At 38.4% G+C, this 15489-nt stretch overlaps 1 protein-coding gene and 1 non-coding gene across 3 annotated transcripts in view; both read right to left on the reverse strand.

Annotated features, from left to right (window-relative positions):
- CPA6 (carboxypeptidase A6) overlaps nucleotides 1-15489 on the reverse strand; it is a 317848-nt gene that overhangs the window by 286643 nt on the left and 15716 nt on the right. The window lies entirely within an intron of this gene.
- LOC112678655 (U6 spliceosomal RNA) lies at nucleotides 12282-12388 on the reverse strand. The gene has a single exon (XR_003147740.1). It is a non-coding gene; the product is annotated as a U6 spliceosomal RNA (small nuclear RNA).

The following is a 15489-nucleotide window of genomic DNA, read 5'->3' on the forward strand; positions in this document are numbered from 1 at the left end:
TTATGGTGATTTGTTTCCACATAGTGCAATGAACTTTCATGCCAACAACACCAAACAAGCCAATGGGTAGGGAGTATACATTTATTCCATGACAATAGAACATTTCACTCACATTAGTGCTGATAAAAACAGTTATTTCTTCATTTAGGCACAAAACGGTGATTTCAAAGGAAACAATATAGCAGAAGGAGCATGGACTTTGAAGTGAGAGTCATTCATCTATTTCTTATGGACCATTTTGTACTGGGGACTGAATACAACAGGAAACAGATACAGTCTCTGCTGCCTGGAACTTTATAACCTCCACTCTGGGGGTGCTATTGAGTACTTTTGTATCAAGGTATTTGCTAATCTTCAGTTGCCTTATCTGTAAAAGAGAGGATACCACTCATCTCAGTGTTGTGATGAATACATATGAAAAAGTATCTGGTTCATTATCTAACGAATGAGTAGCATTTAGATGTGAATTATTATTAAACAGCTACTTTGTGCTTTTGAAGTGATAGACAAGCCATGGGGCAGATCAGAGAATACATTTCAAATTCCTTAAAGAACTAGAGTGTAACAGGCCTATGCGATGGTTTCATCAAAGTGTTCTATAGTCTAATGATTATATTTTTGCTAAACCATCAGGACGGGCATCTAAACCTCAGATGTCCTGCACAGTAAGAGAAATGTAAAAGCACTTAAGGATTACTTTAAGTACAGACTGGAAACTACAACTTAAGAACGTATGAAATAGTGTCAAGAACCAAACTCAGGGGTGGCAAGCAAAAGAGGGCTCGTTGATGAGGTTTTTCCTGGGAATAATTAACTCCTTCAAAAGAGCTAAGTATTTTTACTTCTGCATCAGCGGTGATTCTGATGCAGAACTATAACTGAAGACCAGTTTGGTGGTTCCCAATCTTCTCGGCACTTAAATACCTCCTTTTATACCCTCTTCAATGAACTGCAGGTTTGGAAAGATAACGTCTGCAGTACTGGAAGAGTGCAGGCACACACAGAATACTGCATAAGTGTTTGCTATTAGTACTAGGTCTGCTTTGGAGTTTAAATGATTTGTTATTAAATAAAATTAAACATAATGAATACCTCTCATCATGAGGAGATGGAACATTACCAAATCAACATTCTAGCTAAAAATCCAAGAAACCCAAGGTGCTAATGATCCTGTGCAGCTTTATCATGGTAAGCAAGTGAAGGCTTCTCAGAAATACTGGAGTGGTTGAACAACATTCAGAATCCCACCATGTATCTTTATAGGTTCAGGAAAGCCACATTCAGAATCACCGGGTTTATTGTCAAGGTTTCCTTTCCTTCCTGGAAACCTTTTAAGTAGTCTTATATAAAGCATAGGTTAAGGAGTTCTAGTCATTTGATCAGTACTGTTGTCTTAATGTTTAAAAAAAATCCACACTCTGCAGCAGATACTTTTTGAAGCCAGGGCCACAGAGATCCCCATCTCTCTACCTTGTCTATAGGGGGTTGGCCCAAGGCTTTTGGTTTGAGTTACCTAAAATTGTGCCCCTGGGCTTTGTTGGCTAGAACATGGATAGACAGACATCCACCTCTTTCTCTTTATAATTTAAGTACTGTGATACTGAAAGACCTTAAGCAGAGTTCTGATAAGTCCAAGGCTCTTGAAAAAGACCCATGATTGCACCTTCAAGTCCCCAGAGCCCAGTCTGAGTCCTTGCAACAAATTCCCCTTTTTAGCCTAAAGTAGCTCAAATTGGTTTCTGTTACTTACAAACAATCAACCCTTAAATGCACAACAATTGAAATGCTAATTTGTTAGAAAACCCAGATTATGATAGTTTGGAAAATATCAGATTGATGAGGGTTTCTATGGAGAGTTTGAAACAAACGCGTAACAGCACTCATTTCCAGAGCTCCAGGATGTAGGAGCAGAGGCACTGTTTGGGCTGGTGATCAGACTCTGATAAATCCAGTGTGTGAAATTGGGTATCATCTCTCTCAACTATCTATTTGCATCAGCTCTTTGACACAAGCCTAAGGCGGCTTCCAGTTTGGGGTGGAATGAGATCTGAACACTGTTCTCAACAGGGACACGTATATAGGCATGTATGTGTACACACACAGTATTTGTCTGAAAGATGGGGGTGGAACACATATAAGTGGTTTCTCAGAGACAGAGGTCAGAGACTTTGGAGAGAACTCAGGAGAAAGGGAGATGTATCTGAGTCAGGCAGCAGTGAGTCCTGAATATCAGGTGAGGAGGAGTGGTTGAGGAGTAAGACAGTCTGGTGGTACCCCCACTCTACACCCCTGTAGCATGGTTATCCCACAGAGAAACCATTGTGGGCAGAATCACAACCATGCAGTGCTTGCACTCCAAGCTAACCTGTACGGAGATGGATTCCAGGTCTCCCGCTCATCTGAGTCCCATTGGCCTGATGACTATAGCAATCCACTCTGATACACGGGCTTGGGCTAGCACCTGGAGGAGTTGTAAGTGGGTGCTAACCCTAGCTCAACCTGTCCGAAGATGGCTCAGCCACAAGAAACTATATCATTCTAGGACAGAGGCAGGGATATAGAGGAAACCAAGCTCCTCCACCCAGCCCTTGGAGTAGCCTGTAGAGACAAACAGTACGGTTGAACAATTGGGCTGCAATTTCATGTCCTACAGGGTCCAGCAACATCGACAGCACCATCAGTTTGATTTGCAGACATACATTTATACCTCCAGCTGACTGCCAGCTCTGTTGGAACAGTAGCAGAGAGAATTTGGTCAGATTGAAATCAGCATGTAAATCAACAGCTTTCTGCACTTTGCTATCACAAAGCACAGAGACCCACAGAACAAATTAAGTGCCTGTGATGTGCCAGTGTAGGACAACATCTTAAATATAGAAAGATAAAGATCCACTAAAATCTGTTTTGGGAAACAAACTGGGAGTACAAATCCTCCCAAGGCTATGAAATTTCTTTTAGAAGGCCAGAGAGGTTTCAGCACTCGTGGTCACTGAATGGAAATGTAACAACTCATTTTAAAGATTAGTTCCTTCACTAGGCACAGTTCACTCTGCAGTAGGCACGTTGATCATTTTAATACACAAAAGTTACCTGAAGTTTTGTTTTGGTAAATGAATAAAGTCTGAATAGAGAAATCTGGATAAGTAGCTGGTCTGAAGTGGACACTTAGCCATATTATTTTCTCATTTCAAGTATTCATGGGTCACCCTAACAAGTCATTTACTCCATGTGATCCGCTCTTGAGTTTTTGTTTTTTTTTTTTTCTTCCTCAAAAAAAGGGCATGTGGGGGCGGGTAGTCTTTCTCTGCTCTACCCATTAAGCTTGTGAAACTTGGCACATAATACATGTGTGTTAATATGTAGACAGTAAGGGCCTTGGGCCCTTTATAGGCAGCTTGGGAATACTATGTCTACTATTTCTAAGTCACCCAGATTTATAATTGCAATTTCCATCATAAGCATTTGACACAATGAGCATATCTAAAGTGCTCCTAGTCTCCTAATGGCTCCAATTCAGTTTTTCTTTCATTCTAAGAGAAGATTGATTTTACAGTATCCTGGCTAGTGGAAGGCTACTTTCCTTTTCTGTATTAACTTCTGTACATATTTCAATTCATAGCTGTATTCAGTGGCTATTTACTGCCCACTTCTCTCCTAGTACAAGACTAAGCTGAAATTCAAAAGCCCTGGTAATTGTTAAATGCTAGCCACAAGTGAATTTTAATCCTGTTTTATAAAAGCCCTAAATTAAAGTAATGGAATTCGAAAGTATTTAAAACCTCAAGGCTAAAAATTTTTTATCTGGAAATGGTTTAGAAGACTGTCATATTCTGAATACCCCTAAGTTTGGATTCTGATCATAAATATATCTGATTATACACAAATGAGATGTGTCATGTTAGGTGTTGGGGCATACATGTTGTCCATGATCTTTTCACCCAACTCTAGTCTCAAAGATACACAGGATTATCCCATGGACAAAGTATTAGAGACATACAAAAACAGAAGGAAAAAAAGATTGAAAAAAGAGGGCTCGCTTTGAACGAGGAGCAATGTCAAAGGGGTTGGCATAGCAATCCTGATGTTAAGGATAGTGCATTCAGGTGGTAATAACTTCCCAGAGATCTCAGGGTATCTCTTTGAAATCAAATAGTGAGCTGTAACCTAAAATCTGTCTATACTCCTTGTTCACATTTAAAGCTTAGAACTGTCTTCCTAAGCGCTCTCAGCTATTTAATTGGCAAAAGTAGCAATTCACTGACTGGGCTTACCGGAAAGACCTTATATAGAGAAGTCCTACTCCATTAGTAACACATGTTAAATATTTAATATACATCCAGCACTATCAGGATCCTGTTTCTACTCTCGATGATTTTACAGTAGCATTTGGGACTTTAAAAATGCATACATTCTTAAAAGCCCAGAGTAAACCAAGCAACTGAAAGAACTCAGGAGCTATTCCAGGCTTGCAATATCAAAAAGGTAGCCCCTCTAGAGTAGAGCCTCTTGAATTCACCAAGAAGGATGCTATATTTTGGCACCAAAAGAAGAGGTTTTTTTATTTCATACAGGTGGTGATGGACTTCTCTCAGTCTTGCTAGTTTGCAGGACAAACCTCAGCAGCATCAATACCCCAGTGGGCCAATCAGAAATGCCTATTAGAAAATCTCAGGCCCCACCCCAGCCCCACCAAATCAGAATTTGCAAGTTCGCAAGATCCCAGATGATTTCTATGCACAATAATTTTGAGAAGCTTGGCTATACATGTTTTCCATGATTCATTTCATTTCTTCATTTCTTTAAAAAATATATACTTGACTGCTGTCTTTCTTGTCAAGGAAAACTAGCCCCTCTCTGCAATAGTTAAAGTGAACAAAAGGAAGATAAATTGGCAGCTTTTAAACAGATTTCCCACCCCCATTTTCCAGAGGATTCTTGCCACATGCCATAGCAGCTGTGTTTACCTCTGTGATTAGACAGTACAATAATTGCACCTAGTGATAAACTAAGTTGATTTAATTAAATGGCTGATTGCATATACATGTTAAAACAGTTGGTTATTTCACCAAAACAATGGAAAATGTCTTCTGTCATGCAAAAAATGCAAAGTAGGGCCAAGCAGACATAACAGTAATTCTTTCATGTGTCTATAGAAAAGTTATAGATTTCCAAATCTGTCTTTAACATGATGAAGTCTTTTGAGGGAAAGGGCATTGCTATCTAATTCCAAATGCTTAGTTTGCTCAGACCTGTGGACTCTTTGGCCATTCTGAGGCATTTGTAAAGAAACTGAATGTTAGAGGAGAGACGGGAGAAATTATTGGTCACCAATGAGATATAGGCATCTTGAATCTGACCCTGGACTTTGGCAGCAGAATGAGGGGAAATTGGACTTCTTAGGGTATACTCATAACTATCCTCAGCCAGCTGTTTCCAGTGTCTAAAAAATAGCAACTGCCCCAAGAATCTAGGTTGAGAAAGTGGAAAAATGATACAAAGCAGCATAGCAAAAAAATCCTCCATGAATGGTGGAGTTTTAGACATGAAGCATAAGGCTAGATTTGTCCCCATATAGGACACTGAAGCCCCTTGTTGAGGAGAAGAAAAAAAAAACAAAAAGATATCTCAGAGAACAGGCCAAAAAATAAATTCTTTAGTCCTTCTAATTCTTCTCCTTGTCCCCTTTCTTCTGGAAAGTTCTTTGAAGAGAGATATTAAAAAAAAAAAAAAAAAAAAAAAAAGCCTGCAACAGAGGGAACAGCAGGGACTTTGAAGCCAAGCAAATCCGAGTTTGGATGTAATTGCCTCAAGTGTGTTTTCAATCCAAATTGCACAGATGAGTGAAAGAGCAGCTGCACAAGGATGAGGGTGGGGAAGCACTGAAAATAAGCATCAGGAAATAAAGGAGAAAGATACCCAGTTAGGGCATCATTTGCTTTCTTTAATATTGCTGGAATTCTTCTTTAATCCTTATTGTTTTATCCCTCAACACAAACATATCAGTTACATGTTTCTCTGTAGAAGAGTAAACTGCCTCAATAGCATGTAATATTGTTTTAAAAAAGTTTAATATTGAAAATGAAAATACCTGGTAATCCCACTCCCAAGGATAACCATTGTTGATCATAAGGTGTATATTCTAATATTTTTGCTGTTTTAGAATTTAAAAGTTTTATACATATATATGCACACATATATATACACACAAAAAAAATTATTGTGGTAGGCTGGATAGCAACTCTCCCTCTCCGCCCCTCCCCACTCATGAACTCAACTCTTTAAAATGAATAAAGTCTTTAAAAAAATGATGTATCTGGAAACTCATACCAAGGTTTTAAGAATTATGTTTTTGTACTATGAATATTTGAAAAAACAAAACTTTATTTGTGGCTGGGAAAAAAACTTTTAAAATATTTTTTAGAAGGTAGTTTGGGCTAAAGGAAGTACAGCTAGGTAAAATCATAACTTAGTCTTCTAAGGGTCAGAAGCACAGAATTTGCAAAATCTTAGAGAAACCCATCAGGTCTATGCTAATTGCCACCCCACATAGACAAGGACCAGTTGCTGGCTATGGTGAAGGATACACATGTGTATCATAAAATCCCATAAAGGAATTTTTTCAAATGGGAAGTTAGAAAATTTCTTTTGGCAAGAGTCTCCCCCCTCCACATCTTCATCTGGGCTGATACCTTTCCTTGTGTACAGGTTTCCCAGTCTTGGGGACAAGAGTTTTTTTTTGAAAAGAGAAAGATGATGGTTGAATTCAATTCACAGAACTTTGTTTGGGCCTTGGAGGAGGGGATACTGAGCCTAGCTGCCAAGATTTTCTTCTGGCTCTTCTCTTTCATTGTTTTCGGCAAGTTGAATTGAGAATGATAAACAAGGCAATAGGCCAGTTTCTAAATCTAATCAAGTTTGAGCATTTACTATTTATTAAGTACTAGAAGCAGCATATGAAGTGATTGAAGATATAGGCTTTACACTAAAGGTGCCTAGAGTTAAAGCTATTAGGGAGAGATCTCTGTGGGTTTGTTTGGTCATACTAGAGATGAAACTTAGAACTAGAGGCTGGAGGGTTGGGACATTTCAGATGAGAGGACAAGTGGAGTTGCATCCTGGGCAATACGAACGGAGTGGATGGAGTATGAGCATGTATTGGTCATGTCTGGGGAAATGGGCAGACTCCTTTGACCAGAACAGACAGGAAAAATCAAGGAGTTGTAGAGGGCTTTGGATGTCAAAGGAGTTTGGGCAGCATTCTTGAGATGTCACAACCTACTGAAGCGTTCTGGATCAGCAGAGTTATATGACAGAAAGGTACTTTAGGATGATTAATCTGGCTCTGAGGTATAGAACAGAGGGGAGGTGGTGAATTGGAAGTTAGGTTATTATGGCCACATGAACACGATATAATGAAGGCAGAATGAGAGAAAACAGAGGGAAGAGATTGTAACAGGGAAAGGAGTGGTAACACTCAGTAAGTAACGATAGTAGGGAAGAAAGAAAAATGAGCAGTTTTGACCTTGGGTTAGATTTCTCCAATCTGAATGAAAATAGGAAAAAAAGGCAAAGTTTGTGTCAAATTAAAGGATGAACTGTTTCAGAGAAGTTGGCTTCCATATAGAAATATCCACCAGCCATTTGGACATATGGGACTGAAATAGGAAGCAGCAGCCAGGGCTGGAAATACACACTTGAAACACATCAGAACACAGGTAATATAGCTAGTGCCATGAAAACAATCATCGTCTTTGAGAAAGAACACAGAGTTTGCAGAAACAGTCCTGAGTGATAACTTAAGCACCAAATGGGGTTGGGGTAGGGAGGAATCCATCGATGGAGACAAAGGAGAAGTGGTCAGAGAGATATGAGCAACATCACATCTGGATAGTTCCATAGATGCCCAGGAAATAGAAGTTGAAGGACTGGTCTTTGGTAATTTTGTAACTATCTCTCTGCATTGTGTACCTTGAAGTTAACCAATGGCTCATCTCAAGATGGTTGAATTAGGGACTCAACAGTTCTGCTCTGGATTTTTATCATGTTGACCATTTCCTGCTATCTCCAGGAGATAATGAAGTCTGTGTGTACATTGTATAGCTTATCCAACTTGAAAGATCAACTGCAGTTGACTTTTCCTTTTTCCAACTGCACGATTAGAAAGTACCAGCTAATACAGTCACCAAATATTTACTAAGCAACCTACTATGTGAAAGACCTAGATTAGTGGCAGGACAAACCTCTTATTCACTAAGATTCTCCCTTCTAATGCAAAAGGTAAGCATTACAACCGTTTAAGTAAATCAAACACAGGCTGGAAAAAGTCTTAAAATCTAACATATGGAGTTAATGGTGCCAAGTTTCCTTGTTTTTATAAGCACAAGAGCTTTTTAAAGCTGAGCACTCTGGCTACGCCCATTAGGTTCCATGGTTCCCTCAGACTTTGTTGTATGACATCTGGTACTTTACTGCCTTAGAGGCTCAAGAGAAATACCATGCGTGCCATTTGCTTTGTTTCAGTGTTTCTAAAAGGTTCCCTTTCCACTTGGTCTTTCTGTTAGTGGTAATTTTCTTCAAGGATTTCAGACATTGAAGGTCTGGTGTTAATAGATTTCTTTCAATTTTAAGTACACCCATCCGTTACTCAAAGAGGGAATATACAACTACAACTTGAACATTATATTTACTTCCACAAAATTTTTAAAGAATGGGATCATCCAGATGATTGAGTTGTTGCACAAAGTATATGCATTTTGGCCAAAGACTAGGGCATAGTCCGTCAGGACACAGAGTCAGGTGCAGATTAAAGAGGTTCAGGGTAACACTTTATAGCAAGGCTAATATGTTACTTTAGCAAAAACTCCTTATTGAGGATTGTAGTATGTGAAGAGTGAAACTCTGCAAACATGTTTGAATTTCCTACATTTTGCTAGCTGTGCAGGAGGGCTGAGCACTAAGATATTTCCTATGAAGGGAATTTACAAATATCTGCCACCTTCACTGCCTGTTGGTAGGCAGCTTAACCCTATCTGATAAACTTCATCTGTAGTTCACAAACACTAGTGTACAGAAGAGATGCATCAGAGAATCCCTTGGTTGTCATTTTTAAAAGATTCCTCGATATTATGATTCTGTACATTTGAGGTATGCATAGTGTATACCTGCATTTTGTTAAATCTGCAGATAATCCTGATGAGCAATTACCTTTAAGTTCTGCTCATTTCCTTTTAGATGTATTGTTCTATGACTGGGAGATTCTATGAAGAAAATAGGTGGTGACCCAGGCTGAGTGTACATTTTCCACATGCTAAGTATGTGTATAAATGCACTGAATCTTCAAGTGAAGATATGATGGTCCTTTTCTAGTGGGCCATAATTCTTATAAATCTTGGTATGTAACACAGCAAATGTAAGAGGTGCAGGAGAAATGTTCTCTTGTCCTGGGAGGACCTTTGAGCATTTGATATTTCTTTTTTTTTTTTTTAAAGATTTTATTTATTTATTCATGAGAGACACGAGAGAGAGGCAGAGACACAGGGAGAGGGAGAAGCAGGCTCCATGCGGGGAACCCAACGTGAGACTTGATCCCGGGTCTCCAGGATCACGCCCTGGGCCAAAGGTAGCACTAAACCACTGAGCCACCCAGGCTGCCCCTTCCTTCTTCATTTTCAACAGCTGTTAAGAGATTTAGAATCCAAGGATATACCCATGGCATATAAGTCAAAACAAAACCAAGATTTCTTCTTTCTTAATCCAGTTCCTATGAAATACATAATTAGATGATAAAATTAAAGCTCCCATGTTGGCATCATTTTAATGAGAAACAAAGATCATCTACCCTCTCAAAACACCACTGCCATCATCTCCTTCCTACCTCTAAGAAGGATGAACATCCCAGGAAAACAACCTTAGAGAACAAAAGCTAGCTTGTTAAAAAGATCACACATAGTACTCTAGAACTTTCTATCTTCATTTAACAGATCATGCACATTCCTCTAGGTCAACATGTGCCCATAACTCATTGTGATAGCTACATAATATTCCCTATTGGTGACCTATCTTGATTTTTCCAAAAGACTTGCTGATGGACTTTCAGTTCCATTTTTTAATCCAGTTGTTTTTTTTTTTTTTTAAATCCCTACATCAGTGCTGCAATAAACATTGTAATACATGCTAATTTTTTGGACAGATGTTTTCTATGAATAGGATTGATTCATGCAAAGGTGCAAAGATCTGAACTCTTAATAGAGTCTGCTAGATTATCTTCCAAGGAGTTAGTAGCAATTTCACATTTCCATCAGCACTGAGTTGGTTTCTTTCACAGCCTTAGCAAAACTTCGAAAGATTGAAAATGTTCAATCTTCTATGTGAAAAATGGCGTTTCATTGCTTTAATTTGCATTGCTCTGTGAGTGAAATATACATTTTTGTGTATGTTGGCTCTTTGCATGCCGTTTTCTGTAAATGGCCCTCTAGGATAAAATAAAGTTATAGTCTTCCTTACACCGTATACAAAGAAAATTCCATATAGATTAAAGGTCCAAAGACAGCAGTCAGGAAAGGGTTAAAAAACCCAGAACATTTATATAGTGGAGTGGAAGAGCAACTTGACATTTTAAACAATTTTAAATGCAACAAAGGGGGGTAGCCTGGGTGGCTCAGCGGTTTAGCACCACCTTCAGCCCGGGGCCTGATCCTGGAGACCCGGGATCGAGTTCCACGTCGGGCTCCCCACATGGAGCCTGCTTCTCCCTCTGCCTGTGTCTTACCTCCCCTGCCCCGGTCTCATGAATAAGTAAAATCTTTTTAAAAAATAAAATAAATGTAACAATTAGGGTAAAGTTGAATTTATAACCATTAAAATTGTTTATATTGGTCTTTTGCCTTACAGAAGAAGCAAAGAGACAAATGATAGATTGTATCATATATACTGTATACTTTACCAAAGGATTAACAGCCCTGATGTATGATTCTCTTAAAAAATTGATACAAAATAGGCAAAAGGGCCCTCTCCCCAAAAAATCGGTGATATTTTTTCCACCTTGTCTCTGGAGATTGTGTTTAAAATGTAGACAAAGTACATGTTTACCTCAGATTATTGAATAGGAGGTGTATCTCCTCCTACACAAGGTTCTTCCATTCCCATCTGTTCTCTGTCTATAGAGCCTCTTGGCATTTGGATTTGATTTCCTCAGGTGGCATGTTGCCCTTGGTATGCCTCACACACCTACTAATCACATCTTAAGTTTCCTTTTGACATTTCCCTCCAGCCTCCTCTTTCAACTTTGCAGCCAACTCACAGTAGCTCAACTGCCTTTTAAAGCCAATAGCTAATATTCAGAAAACTCTGTGTACAAGGCAAAGAGCCCCACGGAGCACCATTCACAATTTCAGGTGTACCCTACAATAGAAGGATCACATGCAATTCTATAGTTTAGAAACCGAGTTTAGGAAGGGCATCTGTGTTGCTTTATTTTACAGAACTTAAAGCACTTCCTTGTAGGTTATAGTTTGAGGAGCACCTGAGATAGTTCATGAGAAAGTACTTTTAAAGTCTAAGGTACTAAATACTAACCTATTAGACCAGATTTTCCTTTAAAATTGCAGTTAAAAATAATCCATGATCAGCAGAAGCGTCATATACCCCTTGCTCCTTATCCTACAACACGTTTCTCACCAGCTGCCATCTGCTATAATAGCTGCTTCCAGAAAATCAGCATCATTCAAAGCTCTGCCTTGAACAACATTTTCAAAAAGACCTCCCTGCCTTAATAATTTTTCCTGAATAGGTAGCACTCTGTGCTGCTTCTTTATAATAATCACATTGTAATTAACATCTGCCACCTGGACTTAAGTGTAAACTCAGTGAAAGCAAGGACATTGTGTGGGATGCTTAGCACAGTGCTAGGTACATAGGCAATCAACAGCAATTCAACAGAATCAACAATTCAACATTGTTGAATAAATGAAAGTCACAGGATCATATATTCTTACAGCAGGCATGATATAAATAACTGTTACTGTTTGTTCACTTTACATTGCCCATCTCCCTTACGAAAATATGGGCCTCACAAGAACAGGGGCTTTTACCTTCCTGATTTGTAGCCCCTTATATTCCTAACATCTGAAACTTGAAACATGTTAAATGCTCAATGAGGATTTAATGGATGAATATAGGTCCCAGTATATGCTACTGTTGGCTGACTTTTTTGTATATTTTTTTTTTTTGGAGTTCGATTTGCCCACATATAGTATAACACCCAGTGCTCATCCCATCAAGTGAAAGATATGGAACGCTTCACGAATTTGTGTGTCATCCTTGCACAGGGGCCATGCTAATCTTCTCGGTATCATTCCAATTTTAGTATATGTGCTGTTGAAGCGAGCACCTGTTGGCTGACTTAGTGGAACTTTGAGATCACCACTTCCATTTTCAAAGCTCCATGATTGACTACTGTGAACACCCCTGATTTCTACATACAATAGTCCCCCACTCTTATGTTTGATTTCAGTTACCTGCAGTCAACTATTCTGGAAGCAGATAATTCTCCCGACAAATCAGAAAGGTCAGTAGTAATCTAATGCTGAGGTCATTGACCCCACTTCAATTCATTCCCATAGACATTTTACGTATCACAAGAAGGGTGATTACGGTACACAGTATTTTGAAGAGAGACCACATTCACCTAATTTATTAGTTTACTATATATAATTGCTCTATGTTCTTGTTGTTCACCTTATTGTGCCTAACTTATAAATTTAACTTTATCCTAGATATGTATGTATATAAAGGGTTCAGCAGTATCTGTAATTTCAGGCTCCACTGGGGGCCTTGGAACATACCCCCATAGATAGGGCAAATTACTGAGCTTAACCATCTACGGGTCTATTTAATCCCATGTTTAATCCCAATGCATTATATTACAAAACATACACAAAAATTACAGGACAAGAGAGTGTTAGATATCTGTTAGATCATTTTTTTCCTGGATGACAGTTATCCTGAGTTGCACCACCATCAGCCACAAAGTTCGCTGCAAAGCTATTCTCTTTCAGTATTCTTTAAGCAAGACCCTGTGTCTTAAAGCAGAAGTCTGTTTAAGCAAGGTTCTAGCATGTATGAGAAAAAATGATTTGCAAGTGATTGAAAGTGCTTCTTTTTTAAAAAATTTTTCCAGACATTGTTTTCTTCTAGTTTTCAGGTTGAAGTCACTGGTGAGGGAGATAATCAAGCATCCATAGACCAGCAGGGAGGTCTACCCAAAAAGTGAGAAGTTCGAAGTACCGAAGAGTCAACTAAAAATTAAGGATGAGGGATTTTATCAGACAGTGGAATAGCAGAAGATTTATGCAGACTAACTTTCCTCTCAATTCATGCCCCATAGACAAGATGAAATAGCTCTCATGTTCTTTGGCAAGTCAGAAGGCATTCAACCTGGACTAGGTTCTGATTATCACTATTATGGCAGCTTTAAAAAGAAATTGATGGTTCAGGAAACTGCTAGCAAATATTTTTCCTCTTTAAGATCTAATGGGCTTAGTCTCAGAAAAGTATCTGTAATAGGGGAAAAGATCTAAAAGCATAATGGATTCTCCCTCTAGTCATTTCAAATGCAGTTTTTGACCCATTGTATTAACTTTTTTGTATTAACTTTTGAATGAAAATTGAAATACAAGTTTAGTTATAGTGTGGTACTGAGAACAGAATTTCTATTTGAAAATGTACTTAAACACACACATCAGCATGATGCTAATTGTGCCTGGTATTATTCTAAACTGCAAAGTCTTAAACACTGCTCCCCTGTTTTCTAGTTTCCCTGTTACCTATGTGACACTCAGCAAGGCAGCCGCTTTGGCCATTTAACGCTTCGTTAGGATACCCAGCAATTGCATTTTTGCTCAGAACTAAAAAAAAATAAAAAAAATAAAAAAAATGAGCATGTCTTTCTTTTCTGTCATTAGTTTGGCATTGAGTGCTACACTATTAATTTTACTGACTTCTGATTCTTATTTGCAATGCTTCTGAAACAGTTTTGGCATAACAAGCTGAAATCCTTGCTATAGTGTCGACTTTTTTTTTTTTTTGGGGGGGGGTGGTAGGGTAGGTTTTAAACATGTTAAAAATTGTTTTCTCTGACTAGAGAAATTGTTCATACTTCATGTAGAATTCATAAGTAATACAGGAGGAAAAATATCACCTCTAGTGCTGCCCCTTGGTCATAATAATCACTTAATATTTTAGAACATTTCCCCCTACCTGAAAGTTAACCATATCATTTGTAAGAAATCAAACTTGAAGTGTTAATACAGTTCTGTATCCTGTTTTGTCATCATTTCATGTTGTATCTTGAGCATTAAAATATTAAGCATTTATAATGGGCAGATTCCATAATATGTAAGCAACCCTTCTCATATTGTTGGACATGGTTGTAGCTTGACAGATTTTGATAAAATTGGTGATAAACATCTTTATCATATACTGTAGATATTCGTCCACATTTGAGATAATGCCCTTAGGAAAGCTTCTTAGAAATGAAACTGAAGATATTAGTGTTGAAAATAGCTTATGTTTATGTGTGTTCAGTTCTCCTAAGCACTTTATATATGTGAATTTAGTATTAGTTCAATTTTCCAGAGGAGGAAACTAAAGCACAGAGATTATGTAACTCTCTAAGGTCACAGGGTAAGTGGAAGAGCTGGGATGCAATCAGAGGACTGAGCTGTTGCTCCTAACCTTTTATGCTGTGTGGACTCTGCAATCACTTAGGTAAACATGACCCTAGCAGATCATCAACATTAGACTTGAAAGTTAATAGACCTCCTAATTAACCCCCTGGATATCATGGAAAATAAGGCTTACAAAGATTAAGTGAGAGAGACAGATAGCTAGTAGAAGATCTATAATTTACATCTTGATTCCTCATCCCGTATTCCAAAAACTTGCTATTCCAAGCCTGGCCCATGAACCATAGGATCAGCTCCTGGGAGCTTGTTAGAAATGCAGAATCTCAGGTTCTACCCCAACCCCCCTGAAGCAAAATCTGCATGTTAACAAGATCCCCTGGTGATTCATTTGCACATTAAAGTTTGAGAAGCTCTGGCAATATACTGTAAACCTGATAGATCCTTGGTACTTCAATAGAAAATCTGCATGTAAACTGCTAGAATTTCCACAGCATGAAAAAAGTCATTTTTCAGTTAGTTAAAGCTTTTATTAGGTTGAAGCATATGAGACTGCTGTTATTTTAGATTAAAGAAGTCTAATATTGGCAACTGAGTATGGCTCAACTTCAGTGGGTGGAAAGATAACAATAAAGCAGTTTGGGTAGAGATTGGACTTGAAGTAGAAGAGGTTCCTTATCTCCAAAGAATATATAGGTTAGGAAGAGAAGGACAATTAGACAATTACAATGCCAAGTGATAAGTGGTACAGAAGGGCATCAGAGAGCTCTGGAAGAAGTGATGCTCTGGAAAATAAAAACGATTATTT

Source organism: Canis lupus, chromosome 29 (genome assembly GCF_003254725.2).
Source record: "Canis lupus dingo isolate Sandy chromosome 29, ASM325472v2, whole genome shotgun sequence".
NCBI classification, from domain to species: Eukaryota; Metazoa; Chordata; class Mammalia; order Carnivora; family Canidae; genus Canis; species Canis lupus.